Source organism: Rhincodon typus, chromosome 31 (genome assembly GCF_021869965.1).
Source record: "Rhincodon typus isolate 14 chromosome 31, sRhiTyp1.1, whole genome shotgun sequence".
In the NCBI taxonomy this organism is placed as follows: Eukaryota; Metazoa; Chordata; class Chondrichthyes; order Orectolobiformes; family Rhincodontidae; genus Rhincodon; species Rhincodon typus.
In genome coordinates this window covers 9,713,553-9,721,630 of record NC_063362.1, presented here as the reverse complement: position 1 = coordinate 9,721,630, position 8,078 = coordinate 9,713,553, and the positions used below count along the sequence as shown (strand labels likewise).

The window sequence follows — 8,078 nt, the reverse complement described above, 5'->3', positions numbered from 1 at the left end:
CTTTTCTGATGAAGGGTCTAGGCCCGAAACGTCAGCCTTTCTGCTCCTATGATGCTGCTTGGCCTGCTGTGTTCATCCAGCCCTGCACCTTGTTGTCTCGGATTCTCCAGCATCTGCAGTTCCTACTATCTTTAATTGAGTCATGTTTTGCAGGCTGTGATAGCAATACATATTTCTAAACAGTTGAACTTCTGAAATACTTAGTACTTGTTAAGCACTTTTCAAATGCGACATTTGACGTTATAGTGCTGAGTGAATGAGGGGACAAAACCAGGCCAAATAAATCATGCAACAACTTACATTTATGTCACACTTTTAACTCAATGAAGCATCACAAAGTGCTTCACAGAAACATTGCAAACAAAATATGACATCAAACCACATTGATGACATAAAACTTATTCAAAGTAGTAGAAGTTTTAAGAGAGCCTTGAAGGAGGAAATAAAGCTTCAGAGGCAGGGAGATGTAAAAAGGAAATACCAGAGATTATGGCTTTTGCAACTGCAGAGCAATTAAAACTACAGCCACTCAAAAGACAGAATTAGATGAGCAAAGATATCTCCAGAGGCTTGGAGGAGCTACAGCTGAACAGAGACAGGGAATGATAAGGCATTGGAGGGAACTGAAAACAAGGATGAGAGCAGTAAAATAAAAATGTTGCTCAACCAGGAGCCAGTGTAAATCAATGGGCACTGGGGTGCGAGGTGAATAAGTTAAATGGTCTCAACTTTAGGGAGATAGAATGTAGGAGACCAGACAGACGTACAACGGAATAGTTAAGCCTAGAGGTAACAAGGGACGAAAGAAAGGTATGAAACATAATTTCAGCCACAGGGTTTTACATTTTGTTATTGCATGGTTATTTTATACAAATGACCTTAATGTAATCTTAATATTTCTCCCTCTGGTTAGGATTTGTTTAGTCATCATAGTAGCTTACAACATCCACACTTATTCCAGTCCAATATCTTAACAACAGTGCACAAAAGAAGAGGCATATAAATCACTTGTAGATAGGCTGTGAATAACTTGTCAGGACGTCACAAATTTAGGTTGTCAAATCCAAACTGTTGCTACAGATACAGCTCATTTCTTCCAAAAAAAACCTGAGGACTACATTGTTAAACAGGTCCTCCACAGAAATGACAGATTTCAGTTTCCATGTGCCCAGCCCTGTCCTGCTCCAGAGCCAGTAAATTTTATTTATGAAAGATATGTAGACTGAATCCAAGTGCTTTGTGGTAAAGAAAACAGGTTTGCTCAATTCAATGGGTTTGGAGTGAGTTTCTGTTTTTGCATGAAATTTATTTTAGCAACAGTCTAATTTTGACAAATGCAAATACCTCCAAGTTTCCACATGAATGCACAGCTTCCTTGAGATTTAATACTACTTTGGTCAGTTTCGCACTATGAATGATAGCATTGGAATTTAGCAGCAATATATGACTCATGCAACAACTCATTCTGACTAGGATACTTTAACTATGAGAAAATTGTGGTACATCAAGTGTTCCAAAGTGTTTCATTTGGAAAAGAAAATGTGATTCTGACTCATGTAAAGATATACTAGGTAAGGTAACCAAAGCGTGGTCAAAAAATTACATTTTAAGGAACATTTTAAGTAGAGAGGCAGAGACGTATAGAGAGGGAATTTCAAATCTTACGATCTAAGCAGCTGAAGACATAGCCGCAATAATTGTTGAGTGACAGAACTCAGAGAGACACAAGAGGGTCAAAAATGGTGGGGCTCAGAAATTTCACAGTTATCAGGCTGGAGAACCTTACAGACGTGTGGAGGAGTGAGGATTAGAGATATCTGAAAACAAGGATAGTCATTTTAAGATGCAGACATTGCAGGTGCCTTCGTAGATCACAGACAGGAGTGATGTATGAGCACATGGGCAATGATAAATGGGTGAATTAAGATACAGGCAGTAGTGTGTTGCTTGATTTCAAGTTTACAGTAAGTGGCAGGTGAGAGACAGATCAGGACAGTGCTGAAGTGTATGAATCTGGAGGTAACAAGTCCTGGATAGGGAATATGCTGCCTTTTTCCAAGCATAATACTTAACCTTCCAAAAGGTGCTTTCCTTATTCTTCCTCTTTTGAGTTTCTAGGAGTGCAGGCGGGTGAAACTGAGCAAGTAACCTGCCCCTTCACACATCACTTGGAATTCAGCTCCCAGAAGGGTACAGCAATGCTAAGTAGTTTATGATCCCTTTGATCTTCCTCCCTAGTCAGCAGTTATCTAGGCACCTACCAAAGGTCTGGTTGCATTAGGGGCCAAATATGAAGTACTGAGTGTATACACCTGCCCATCCACTCTATGGTGCGCTATCCTACAGAATACAGTATGGAATTCCAACTCATTGAACTGAGGGTTAAAAGGATTTCCATGTATTTGCTTTGAGGGATATCTTAAAGGGTAAAACACTGCAATAAGATCCTTGTTTATACTCCACAACACAACTTGTCAACATGAGAGCACAACTGCAACAGCCAAAGTTTTCACAAATGTGGGTGGGCTTAGGGGGGGTTTATAGCCCAGCAGCATCTCACAGAACTATTAGAAACCTTTCTACAACAGCCAGTGACCTTCCAGGCCACACACAGTTAAAATGTAGCAATAGATTCAGCTACATTTTAAGGAAAAGCAGAGCTTAGACCAAATGAAATTGGAATTTAGCTGATATGCACAAACAACTGTGATCTGCCTTTTAAAGTAAAATAATGAATTTTTGACTTCTGGCTGTATTCCTGCTCCATTTATTTCATTGTCTTTCATTTTACTGCTTAAAAAGTATACTATGTTTATTCTGAAGGCGATTTTCTGCTGTGGAGCTAGTCTCACAGAACTCGTTAAATTAGGTTTTACTTCAGGGCCTGATTGAGATGGATATTTGAGTTAATTCTGGATTTGGATACTATCATGTTAATGATATGGAATAACACCCTTTACTTAAAATTCTAGGAGCTACCATACGTACATAATAATCTTTCAAAATGGAAAAACATAGGTATCACGGTTTCCTATGCCGCCGCCTCAATCGTAGAACATCCGAGCACAGAAAATATCATTCAGCTCATCATACTCTTTGAAAGAGCTGTCTAATTTAGTTCTACTTTTCAGCTTCTCCTCATCAGCCTTAGAATTAGTCCTCTTCAAGGTAGCATGTTCCAAATCTCAACAAACTTCGAAGTCTAAAATATTCTTCTCATTTCCCTCCAAGTTCTTTTGCCAATTATTTTAGATCTATGATCTCAGGACATCAACCCACTTTCCAGAAGAAGCATCCAGAGATATATCAAGAAAAGAAATAAGTTCTCACTGAAGTCTGATGGGAATGGGTACCTCATATGCTTGGTCAATATGCTGCGCACAAGCATAAATAAGTAAAAAACTTAGGAGGATAACCTACTAGCTTATAGTGCATGAGGACTTCAACATAAAACTCTATCAATCTGATGTCAGAGCAAGAGTACTACTTTTGTATGCCGTGGAGAAGCCCCAGTGTTCTTTCCAAGTGGGAAGATAGAAAACCAGAGGTCAGAAGCAAATCTCCTGGTGGCAACATTATTGAAAGCTTAGGGCATGGGGGACTCATGATCCATAACCAGTCTACAGTGGTGCAAGGTATGGAAAAGATGTGAACAGAACAGGACTGAAACATGCCTTAACACCTTGGCTTGTTAATCCAGTGGAAACTAGTATTAGATTCTGATATAATTACGTATGATGTAAACTGTTAATATCACTGTTGAAGGTCATAAGTGAACAGTGCCAATGAGGTATTGAAAGACATCCAGGACACTTGAATGGACTCCAAAGAAGTCTTGATGCCTTCAGAGCTATGGGGAGAAACTTGACAAGGCAAAACTAAAGAGCACAAATAAGTAAAAGTATAGGTGGAAAATATCCTTCCATAACAATAAAATGAACATAAGCATTCACATGTTACATCTTTTTACGTCCTTGAAGGACGCTCTTTTCACACTTTTATTATACTAGTAGAGGTAGCAGACAGGAGTCAAAAATCTGACTGGGAATCTCTGCCCTATGAAGCAAAAAAATGTGCATATAAGGGGGTTTATACCATAATGCAAAAAGGGAAAAGAAAATAAGGAATAAAAAAATCTTGGTGTGAATGTATGTGAAAGGACAAAGAAAAATTCAGAGGCAGACAGTTGACATGCTGCATCACCAAGCAGCACCAGTAAACAGCAATCAAACACTAGACCATGCATAAGATAGCAAAAAATAGTGGCTGTAGTTTTAAATATTCCAAACCAACAAGAGGTTAAATTAGCTTATAGCAAGTGAGCTTAAAAAAGATGAATGGAATTCATGACTAGTATTTCTTCAGCTTCAAATTTGTTTTGAAATGCCAAGGTAGCTATTATTCTAATTGTGTAAAGAGTTCTTAACTAAAACTGCACCCAAAATAATCTTTTGCTTTTAAAAGTGTTTTGTTTTCACTAAACTGGTTGAACCATAATGGCTATCGTTTATTTAATATACAAATTATTGCTCGCAACAGGCAAAATCTTCAAACCTTTTGCAGGATTCAGAAGTGGTGGGAGCAAATTTTGCTGATTAGGGTGTCGACATGTTCCCATTGAGGTGAGCCAACAGTGCCGACAGCCACCCGCCCAGCAATAGTCTAGCCCTCCAACCTTCTGAGACATTTGGACTTCTCCAAATCTGACCTCTCGCGCATCTGATTTTCTTGACTCCACCCATGACAATGATGCCTTCAATTGCCAAGGTCTGAACCTCCTGAAAGCCCTCCCTGAACCTCGCTGATTCTCTCTCCATTAAGATGTGGCTTAAACCATATCACACTAATCCTGATATCTCATTACATGGTTTGGTGTTAAATTCTGTTGCACATTTATTCATGTAAAGCACTTTGGATAAATTAAAGCTGCTACATAAATTGAAGTTATTGTAATGAGCATGTGCTTTCTTCCCACTATATTGGAGGCTTAGCAACCCATTAAGCATTGACACATAGATGCTGGATGGCTGTATCTCTTAAACAAGGTGTTTTGATTTGGTCAAAATGAGAGATCTTTTTCTGCCTGATGCCTGAACTAAAATGGGTTCCATAATTGTGCTAAAAGAAAACAATTTACTTAAAATCAAGATGGCAAAGGAGTGGTGCTGATTTAAGAAGTAATAGTTTTGCTTTTAACTTGGGACACATTTGTTATGGATAAGCATGATGGTTAATGGGGGTGAGGGAGGACAGAGTGAGAGATACAGATAGGTATGCTAGTTACTTAGAAAGTCAAGGATCTTTTGGCTCCCGCTCCAGGAGCCCATAAAGAATCCATAAGTTTATTCATACACTGAGCTTTACCAATTTCTATCAAGTTTTACTCTTGAATTTGATTCAGTGCAGATCTCCAAAAACCTTTGTTCTTTTAAAATGGCACTGAAGCACCAATGACATAACAAGACTCACCCACCTGAGACAGCCAACCTTCCTGCCGTTTAAGTGACAATTTCAGGTGACAGAGTACAGAAGCTAAACAGCATGTATTTGCTCACCTTACCTTCTCCTCTGCCTGAACTTGGGGAGAGTTGGGGGGAGTGTGAGAGAGGGAGTGTGAGGGTGTGTTGGGGGGCTTTGCTGGGTAAGGGGAGTCATTGTTTTAGGTGAATTTTTGGGACACATGGATCACTAGACTACTCCCAAATCAAGGTAAAGAGTTCTGACTGATGAATTAAAATGAACGAAGCCAGCATCTGGTAGTGAAAGGGTTATCAATTGCTAGGTTGCTCTGTTTGTGTAGGTCTTAAGTCACCTGCTCCACCTGGATCCCATTTGGCAAGTAATATGTAGAATCTGGATCCCTCTGCAGTACATCTCATAGCAACCAGTTTACGTCAGAAATCACCTAACAAAAGAATATAACCGCAAAAACAGGAAGCTTCACAGACAACCAACCAGGACATGCCTCTCCTCATCTGTATCTTTCAAATTATGATTGTGTAATTTTTTTGTGAAACAACTGGTTAAGTTCTCTCTGATATGGAAAGCTTCAGTTTCAGCTTTGGAACTGTCGGAAAGTTTACTTAAAATACTTTATTTTATATACAAAGCTACGCCCATATCGTAATAATGTGTTCATGCGTGAACTTTGAACCTGATATCAATGAGACATTTAGGTTTATAGCAGTACATTACAACACTTCAGCCTTGTAGTTAAAAAGGAACTTTCTTCCCTTTAAGAAAAGGTAATCAATCCAAACACACAAATAATTATAAAACTAGCTGCAATAATGAAGTAGATTTCAGTTTTACAAGCAACATTGCACAGTTATCAAGCTATATGCTTTATATATATATCACTGTGCTTATAATACTCGCATCTGTTGGCATCTGTCTTTTTTTTCAAATACTTCATTAAATGAAGACAAAAAAATCTGTAGATTATACCCCTCACTTCTAAATTAATGAGGCTGGAATTAGCAGAGATAACTTGGAGTAGTTTCTATGCAATGGATTTGGCGAGTAGTTCAGTTTTCATTCCCAACGTGTCCAGCAATAAATTTATCCTAGGAGCCAATTCTGGAAGCAGGTGATAACAGTTTATGATTCAGTTCAGAGCACACTTACTAGGGCTCATGTCGTACAGTAGTAGCGTCCCTATCTCTGAGCCGGGAAGACTAGGTTTAAGTCTCACCAGCTCAAACATGTATAATAACATCTCTAAAAACCGGTTGATTAGAATATAAAGCACAGTTACTTCAGTCACAAGGTGTGGAGTTCAAGTCCCACTCCAAGGTTTGACCTCAAAAATCAAACCTGACCTTTCAGTGCAACAGTGAGAGACTATTGTATTGTTGGAAGTGCTGCCTTTGGAATGAGATGTTAAACTGGGGCCCCATCTGCCCACTTGGATAGGTATAAAAGATCCCATGAAGGGCAAAAAGAGATACCCTCACTGTCTTGGCAACTGCTATCCCTCAATCAACATCACAAAAACGGATTATCTGGTCATTATCACTTGTTAAATAAAAACCGAGAGAACTGCGGATGTTGTAAATCAGGAACAAAAACAAAAAGTTGCTGGAAAAGCTCAGCAGGTCTGGCAGCATCTGTGAAGAAAAATCAGCATTTATGTTTTGGGTCCAATAACCCTTCCTCAGAACTGGTCGCATTTTGTTTGAGGGAGTTTGCTGCCTGCAAATTGGTTGTCGCTTTTCCTATATGACAACGTTGACTACAATTTATTTTTCATGAGTGTCCGGTGATTGTAGTGAGCACAACGCAAGTACAAGTCTCTCTTTGTTTTCAATCTGGAATATATCCAAGATGAGAAGCACAAGGATTTTAATTTCTTTACAGTGAAAGAAAAGTAAATAATAACATCTTCAACAAATCTCATTCACTCTTAAGATTTTATTCTAAGAATTATCTGATTTTGTAAACAAAGTGTACTATGAAACAGCAATATCTACTCAAAATTCACCTCACTTTCAGACTGGAATATAACTAAACTCCTTCTGCTTTGTCAATGATGCTTAAAATGAAATTTAATCAAGGCCACTCCAGTTAAATACACACTGTTAACCAAACTTACCTCAGTATGTGCTCAGAGGCTAACTTGTCAACAACCTAATCGGTTGTTGATTTGAGATATTGACGAGCAGAGGTCTGAGTAGCAGATTATTACAGGACACCCCCTCCTTTACTTGCCATTGCTTTCTAGAAGTCCCAGGGCAAAAGATCTCATCAGAAATCCATCAAATGGGACATGTCCATAAGAGAACTAAATGTGAACTATATCTGATGTGCATATAATGTACTGAAACTCTCTTCTTTTGTTTTTTTGCATGTGTTATTTGCTTATACTCTCTTAAAAGGCTAATGAACACAACTACTTCTTTTGCTTTATTGGAGGCTTAGTGCAAAAGCCTGTATTTAATTCATTTACACAACACATAATAAGAGCTATACCACACGCAACCCCCCCAAAAAAAAAATCAGCGAGTAGTAAAAGCAGGCATTTGGGGCCTAGTGTTTGACTGTAACTTTATCCACATCACAAGGAAATGGTAGTCTTT

The 8,078-nt window shown here is 38.6% G+C and overlaps 1 protein-coding gene across 1 annotated transcript in view; it reads right to left on the bottom strand.

Moving 5' to 3' along the window:
• The window catches only part of LOC109926557 (protein polyglycylase TTLL10-like), a 112,663-nt gene extending 107,140 nt beyond the window's left edge, over nucleotides 1–5,523 (bottom strand). Inside the window, exon 1 of the mRNA XM_048614870.1 lies at nucleotides 5,474–5,523. The gene's annotated coding sequence lies outside the window, so the exon portion shown is untranslated. The remainder of the gene's footprint in view (nucleotides 1–5,473) is intronic.
• Between the last annotated feature and the right edge of the window lie 2,555 nt (nucleotides 5,524–8,078).